Here is a 7,500-nt window from a genome sequence, read left to right as displayed (position 1 = left end):
CTCAACATAACATGCAATGATTTTCTTGATGCTCCGTTCCCTCTCCATTATTTTCGGGTGGCGATCTTTTCTGAAAAATCCCTCTAATGATTTATACATCTTAATGTTACATCGCGAACGAGATACTCCCGCAAAAAAGATGGCGAAAGGAATAAAGTGGTCTTCAGGCCTCTACATCCCACAAAAAGGCCAGCTAGGTCACCGTAAGTTCTCTTAAAAAAACCACAATTTTGCAAGATAAAAACTATCTGTTGGCATACCGAGATCAGCAAGGCTTGTAAACGGCTATAAAGACGAGAACGTTAAATACATACTTGATTTCATTTGTCCAGAATAGCTAGAAATGTCATCATCGTCATCAGGCTCCAACTCTGAAGATTCGGAGAAAGAACTGCTTGAAAGAATAGTTTAATGGCTAAGTGATTTTCATAAAAACAAGCCTTGACCCTCACTGACTTTACCACCTATGAATTAGCTCTTTAAAACAAAAATGCATTCCGTATGAGAAGGGGCAGTTTTTCGCTTCTTTGTTTGTTTTCATGAAAGCCTGAAAAAGAGCTTTAAAATTAATTTTAAAGGAAGGGGGGACTTCATTCGTTCTGCGCATACCAAGATATTTGGGTTGCCTATGGATGGCGCTTGCTAATACCGAGATATTTTTGCGTGGTTTACAACGATGCGGAAAAAGCAGAGCTTAGCACTTGCTCTTCATATCATATCATATCATACATCTTTATTTACCCTCGGATTTTCAGAGTAGCTTGGTGTAGCTAATTTCTCCGAGCATTTACCCTCCCAGCCATGATACACCACAGAAGACAGACCACAACACCGGGAACTACATGCCCTGCTCTTTGCGACAAGTGTGCGGGTTCTTTTACGTCTCACAGGATTATGAACATTGAAGGGTTGTGAGACGGGACCTCCGGCTTATCGTCCTTATCCGAGAAGACTAGAGAGTCTAACCATTTGCAAATGTAATTACAAAGGCAGCACTTTCTCCTCAGTTATTTAAAGACCCTGAGTGTTGGTCCGGCCGGAGTTGAACTCACGACCTCCCGCGTGACAACCCGGTGCTCAACCAACTGAGCCACCGGTGCGCGGTTGTTATCCGAAAAAATAATTAGGGGTAACCAAGCATTTTTCAGAGATAATTAAGATTCGATTTGAAAAAGAACGCGATACATTACTTTGTATATTAAACCTTTTTACATATATTGTTGATTATTTATTTTTTGGCTTTGGCTTTTTTGGCTTTTTGTGGCTCAGTTGGTTGAGCACCGGGCTGTCACGCGGGAGGTCGTGAGTTCAACTCCCGCCGGACCAACACTCAGGGTCTTTAAATAACTGAGGAGAAAGTGCTGCCTTTGTAATTACATCTGCAAATGGTTAGACTCTCTAGTCTTCTCGGATAAGGACGATAAGCCGGAGGTCCCGTCTCACAACCCTTCAATGTTCATAATCCTGTGGGACGTAAAAGAACCCGCACACTTGTCGCAAAGAGTAGGGCATGTAGTGCCCGGTGTTGTGGTCTGTCCTCTATGGTGTATCATGGTTGGCGGGGGGGGGGGGGGGGGGGGGTAAATGCTCGGAGAAATTAGCTACACCAAGCTACTCTAAAAATCCGAGGGTAAATAAAGATATATGATGATATGATATGATGATATGAAAAAAGGCGAGGCTACCTCTAATTTTCTTTTTGGATTTCAATAACATTTGTTAAGATCTGCTTTTCCCGCATATTCATAAATCGCGAAAAAGAAAATTTAAGTTAGAATGCACCGTCCTTAACACGTCCCCATTATTTATATTTTTCTCTCCTCAGACCCCTACCCCCTATACATGTAACACAGAGTACTTAAAGAAGAGAGTTATTGCAAGCAATGTTACTTTGGCTCTATTGAGAAGCTCAGGTTTTTTTACTTCAGTCAGTTGCAAGATTTTCCAGTTTTCAAAGGGCCATCCCCAGAAAAAACCTAACCTAGCCCTTTGCAAAACATAAACGGATCACTTACTTTTTTACTTCGGCTTTCTCTTGCTCCTGTTTCTTTGGCTGAGTCATGGCATGTACTTGTTTCCTTAGTGGCAGATGCTCTATGTACTACAAAAAAATACATGTCGGAATTGACAAAATCGTGCACCGATGGCTCAGTAGCCTGCGTAGCAAGCGTCTCCAGCGGGCGAGAAACGAATTCATTTTCCTGGCCGCGCGAAAATAGGGCTAGCGCAAAAAAAAAAAAAATTGGGGGGGAAGGGGAGGAGAGGAGAAGGAAACGCTTGCGGACAAACCCCTTAATTATGAAAACTCCAGTTAGCTCACGAGCGGGATCTCTGATTGCACAATTCGGAATTTTTGATTGACACCTCAGTCCCTCATGTCAAAATAATGTATCCCCAGTAGCAAGCGAATAAATCAGAGAAAGTTATTCGCTTTTGCTGGACTCGTTTTTCGCTCGCTGAAATCACTCACTACGCAGGCTAAATGGCGAAGAGACCTTCTTTTAAAGAAGTGTTACATCGAGCAGTTAGTTCCGTTGTCGATAAAGGATTTAGCGGTGGCTTAAAAGAAGAAGAACAAATTTCGATTTATTAAACAGCTCGACCAAGGGGGAAATTTGCTCGTCCCGCTGGTTTCGGGAAAAGCCTCATTTTCTACGAAAGCAATGCCTGCGTATTAAGGACGGCGCCTACTATTATTATTGCGCATACGTTCTGCGCATCTCGAGATAGTCGGATTTCCTATGGGTGGTGCTTATTAATACAGGGATATTTTTGCGCGGTTAAAACTATACGGAAATAGTAGATCTTAGTAAGTACTCTTGGTATCCAAAGAGAAATCTGGGGGTAACAATGCATTTTTGAGAGATAATTAAGCTTCAACTTGAGACAGAACGCCATACATTGCTTTGTATTTTAAAGCTCTTTACTAATATTATTTATTATCTTTCAAAAATGCGTGGTTACTCCCAATTTTCTGTTTGGATTTCAATAACACTCGTTAAGATCTACAAAATCTCTATAATCATAAACCGGGGCAAAAATACCTTTGAATTAGTAGGCACCGTCCTAAATAGACCATTTTCGAATTCTCACGGCTGGATTGGATCTAACATGGAATGGAGGCTAATGCGGGCAGATCTTTTCAAATGCAAATTAATTTGCCCGCATAAGCCTCCACTTCATGCTAGATCCAGTCCAACCGTTAGAATACGAAACTGGCCTATTAAGATTTAATCAGTCCTCTCAAAAGTATTGCGAACGATCAAATCAAGAAGGCCTTCAATTAATGGGGATTTCGGCTCATCGGCTGGCTAGTAAACAGGCTCCTAAATGATTAAATCTTACGAGATCCTTGTGTTTTGCACGGCTGTGGAGCTCCTGTAGTGCATTTTCAATGCCAACGCTTCGGGATTTCGAAGCCTTCACATTATTGCAGAAGCAAGTGCGATAGACTATTTGTAGCTGTTCCTTCAATTTTAACATCACTTTCTGGAAAACGTTAAATACACAAGCACCAACAACAAGGTGTTATTATCACCGGACAGAAAATTGTGTTGGAAAAGCTGGTAATTTCGGCGGGCTTGTTAGACAACAACATTCGTTCGGATTTCAGCTACTCTGAAATTTACTAGAAGCACTTTTGTTCACAGCATTTGGAATATTTGCCTTACCAAATTTAAACATTAAAATCTTATCGCCGCGGGAAATTTTTACGAGAACATTTCCATAGTTGGGCTTGGAAGCCGCCTTCAGGAAGAGTATCTATTTACTAATATTGGTCAACATTATCGTTATTTACCTTGTCAAATTGCTTTAGATTCTCTTGCCCAAAGTTCAGTTTCGCTATGAAAGACCAACATTTTCTTGGTCAATTTATGACATGCGGTTTTCAAAATGCAGGGGTTTGTCTGCGGTCAGCACTCATGGCCATCCCTCAAACTGACATTTCCCTTCTATTCAACTTACACGACGTACAATCTACTTTAGACCTCAAATCTACTTCAACGACACAAACATTTTAAACAAGCAGAGAAGATTCACAATAGGCGAGGCAAAGAGTTGCACCCGGATCGATGGCTTCTCCTTGCAGTTTCCGATATCCACTAGAGTAACGAGACAAGCTCCCGGAAAGTCGAATTTTTTAGAGTATTGACATAGTGGTACCCAGCAAAACAATTGAACGCTAACCGTCTTCAAAGGGGTTTTTAGACCTAAATACCGTAGATCAGCGCGGCTTTAGCTTAGAAACGCTATTTCTTGTTGAACTAAAGCTCCAATTCTGCATGTTTTCATTCTCTTTACAGAGGTAACCTTGTCGTAATAAGATGGGATACTAGGTCGTGTAATTGTTACGAAATGTCCAATGTCATTTTGATGGATGACCATGAGTGTTGACTGTCTGCAAGCCTTTCCTTCTTGTCTCGCCCCACTTTTCGCGCGTCCAACACATTAAAAGTCTTCCATATCCCCCCACGGAAACGCTTGCTACGCAGGCTAATGGCTCAGTTGCAGGGAAGGGAACAATTCCCACCCTGGCCAGAGTTTTTCTCTGTCCTTATGTGGGCCCATTTCCATGAGTAGGGCTAACGCTCACACTACACTCTAATAGTTAAGTCTAATGGCTCAGTCGGTTGAGTATCGGACTTCCACGCGTGAAGGCTCGAACCACTGCCAGACCAACACTCGGTTATTAGAGTAACTGAGGAGAAAGCGCTACCGTCGTAATGACATCTGCAAATGGTTATACTTTCTAGGACGACAAACCGTAGGCCCTGTCTCAGAACTCTTCTTCACAACCCTCTGGGACAAAAAAGAATCCACACACTATTCGCAAAGAATAGGGCATGGAGTTACCGGCGTTGTGGTCTGTCCTTTGAAGAATATCATGGCTGGTAGAGTAAATTTTCGGAAATATGACATGTAGCTACTCTAAAACTCCGACCGTAAAGAAAGAGATGATGATGATGAAACCATCACAACAGCAACATGAAAAGAAAGACTGAAAGACAATAACGTGCCCACATTCTGAAAGATTTTGCATCATGGTTGAGATCATCTATGTGTAAAACAATCAAGGTAACAAAGGCTTGGCATTAAAATGTAAACAACAGGCAAAAGAAACATTCCGGCTCAGGTGAGCTCAAAAAAAAAAAAAGATGATCTGGTACTTGTCAATGTCTTGACAGATGGTTTAGTAGGCAGAATGAAAATCAGGAACCATCACACCAAAAATGTCAATTATCCACACCGGACAAGGTGTCTTTAACTGCTCTGTTTACGCTGTTGTCAACGTCATTACCTTCCAAATTAACTGTTGGAAGATAATGTGAAGTGCTATTTTCTACCCATGCAAACCACGTGAGCGTTAGCCCTACCAATGGAATTGGGCCCACACCCGGGGGCCCACACAAGGACAGAGAAAATGTCTGACCAGGGTGGGAATTGAACCCACGACCTTCGAGTTAGATCACCGCTGCTCTACCGACTGAGCTACAAGGTCAGACAGGACCCAACTAGTGGTCTAATGCAATTCCTGCATTTTGATTGGCTATGCTACTAGAGAACTATTATTAACAGTCCTCAAGTAGCGAAAAGACTTCAAAAGCGTTATGCTTTCTTTCGTTTTGTTCTCAAATAAATATTTCTTTAACTTGCATTTGCTAACTTTAAGTTTATTATTGCCTTTTCTGTCCGACTAGTTGGGTGATACTAAAACAATTAGTTCGCCCTCAAGGGCCATGGGTCAATAGCCCATTCGGCTTCGCCTCATGGGCTATTGACCCGTAGCCCTTGTGGGCTACGGGTCCAATAGTTAGTTCTGTTGAAATATAAGTGCCACACGGCCAACGTTTGCAAAAACAATTACCTTACCTCAGTGTCATACTTTCAATTGCCCTTCATCCTGCAAAGACAGCAAAAATAGTTTCATAACAGCCAGAGGTTACATGTATGTTTTATGCAGATTTTGTGTATAAAAATCAGTGGATTGGGATTGCAATCAAAGTGTCAAAATCACAGTGTCTTAAAAATTTCACTGAAGGATAAACCCTTGCCAAAGACAACATAGTCCACAAACTATGAGCAAAAGCAAAATCATGCAAGGTTCAGTTGTTCCGTGCTAGCAGATGCCTCTTTTCCTTTGCATTCACTGGGCTGACGAGTATGGGAAAGAGACCTCTGCATGCCATGGGTCGAAACTCACTTTCATCCAACCATCGGTCCACTTCCTTAGCTGGCATTGTTCAAAATGCATGCCCCATGATATGTTTGCTTACTGTGACTTGAGCCCACTGTGACCCACGCATTCCTTCAGTAATTCCGCTGTTGTTAAGTGAGCCCGCACAAGACAAAGTTTAACGTGAGGATAACCGCGGCGCAACACAGTGATTTTCAACCTGCGGCAGAGGTCTCTTTTCCTGTACTCATCAGTGCAGGGACACAACAAGAAGACACCTCTGCTGGCAGGGAAGTTCAAGTTCCACAATCATTTGTGAAAGTTTCAAGTAAGTAGTAACTCTCATGCTGCATATGTCAATAAAAATAGCGCCTGAATCCCTTATACATGTACTTGAACCATTCATGTGCAAATTTTGATAAATTTTGTGAAACTGTGTTTCATAATGTTGACTGATTTACAGTCAACAAGGTCTGGAAGGGGTTTCGCGTAATCCGTGAGTTGATGCCAAAAAAACCGTGAATCGGGAAAACTGAAGAAATACAGCTGTGATTCGTGAATAATATATTAACCGTGACGCGTGATCCTTTAAAGTTTTAGTGCGTGAATCAAGATTTCTGCCTTTATAATGTCGTGAACATCAGTCAACCCTTCACGAATACATGTAATTTGTCTGTCAAGATGGTTCGAAAAAGGTCTTCTGTCATTGTCATGTACTGACGTAATCTACCATTGCTGTGTTTCGTACTTGACCTCTCTTGACTCATTTGTAGTTGACATGAACTGAGATGAGGGACGCGTTGAAAGACGACATGTTGTAATCATCTGTCCAAGTTACTGCCAATCAGAGCTTGGTTCGTTAGAAAATGAAAAGCTGCCTGTCAAATTTGTAACATGTGTTCACGTCCGGGTCGCCTGGACGTTTTCACGTGCGAATTGTTGCAATGGCGAGCGCCCAAGTAATCGTACCGTCTAAACTAACTCGAACTTTATGACAGGTCGTTAACATCATAAAAAAATCAACGACCACGGAAGTTTTGAAGTTACAAAACAAAATGTGAAAGAGAAGAATTGTAGAGTTAGGATATAACAACAATGAACTTCATTTATACTTTATCAAAGTCAAACAAAGAGCGAAGAATCGTCGGGTTATGGATTCCTGGAATCGTTGATTTCATCACCAACTTTTTGTTGCCTTCCCATCTCAGGGTCAACTGATACGACCCAGGGGCGGATCCAGAAATTCCTGAAAGAGAGGGCCGAAGAAATTGCGGCGAGAGCACTAAAGGAATTCGGAATGTCGAAAGCAAAGTTCAAAACTGGCA

General features: G+C 41.9%; 1 long non-coding RNA gene across 25 annotated transcripts in view; it reads right to left on the bottom strand.

Moving 5' to 3' along the window:
* Nucleotides 1-7,500, bottom strand: part of LOC137998093 (uncharacterized) — a 34,561-nt gene that overhangs the window by 12,305 nt on the left and 14,756 nt on the right. For 17 of the 25 annotated variants that reach the window (XR_011122665.1, XR_011122683.1, XR_011122670.1 and 14 more), the window contains 3 exons: nt 5,872-5,902; nt 2,012-2,101; nt 315-391 (listed from right to left, as the gene is read on the bottom strand). This is a non-coding gene — a long non-coding RNA (uncharacterized lncRNA). Of the gene's footprint in view, nt 1-314; nt 392-2,011; nt 2,102-3,799; nt 3,844-5,871; nt 7,422-7,500 lie in introns of all 25 variants that reach the window. The other 8 variants (XR_011122663.1, XR_011122659.1, XR_011122680.1 and 5 more) reach the window with 8 other exon arrangements.

This window comes from Montipora foliosa, chromosome 3 (genome assembly GCF_036669935.1).
Source record: "Montipora foliosa isolate CH-2021 chromosome 3, ASM3666993v2, whole genome shotgun sequence".
Lineage (NCBI taxonomy): Eukaryota > Metazoa > Cnidaria > Anthozoa > Scleractinia > Acroporidae > Montipora > Montipora foliosa.
This window is presented reverse-complemented; position numbering and strand designations above follow the sequence as displayed.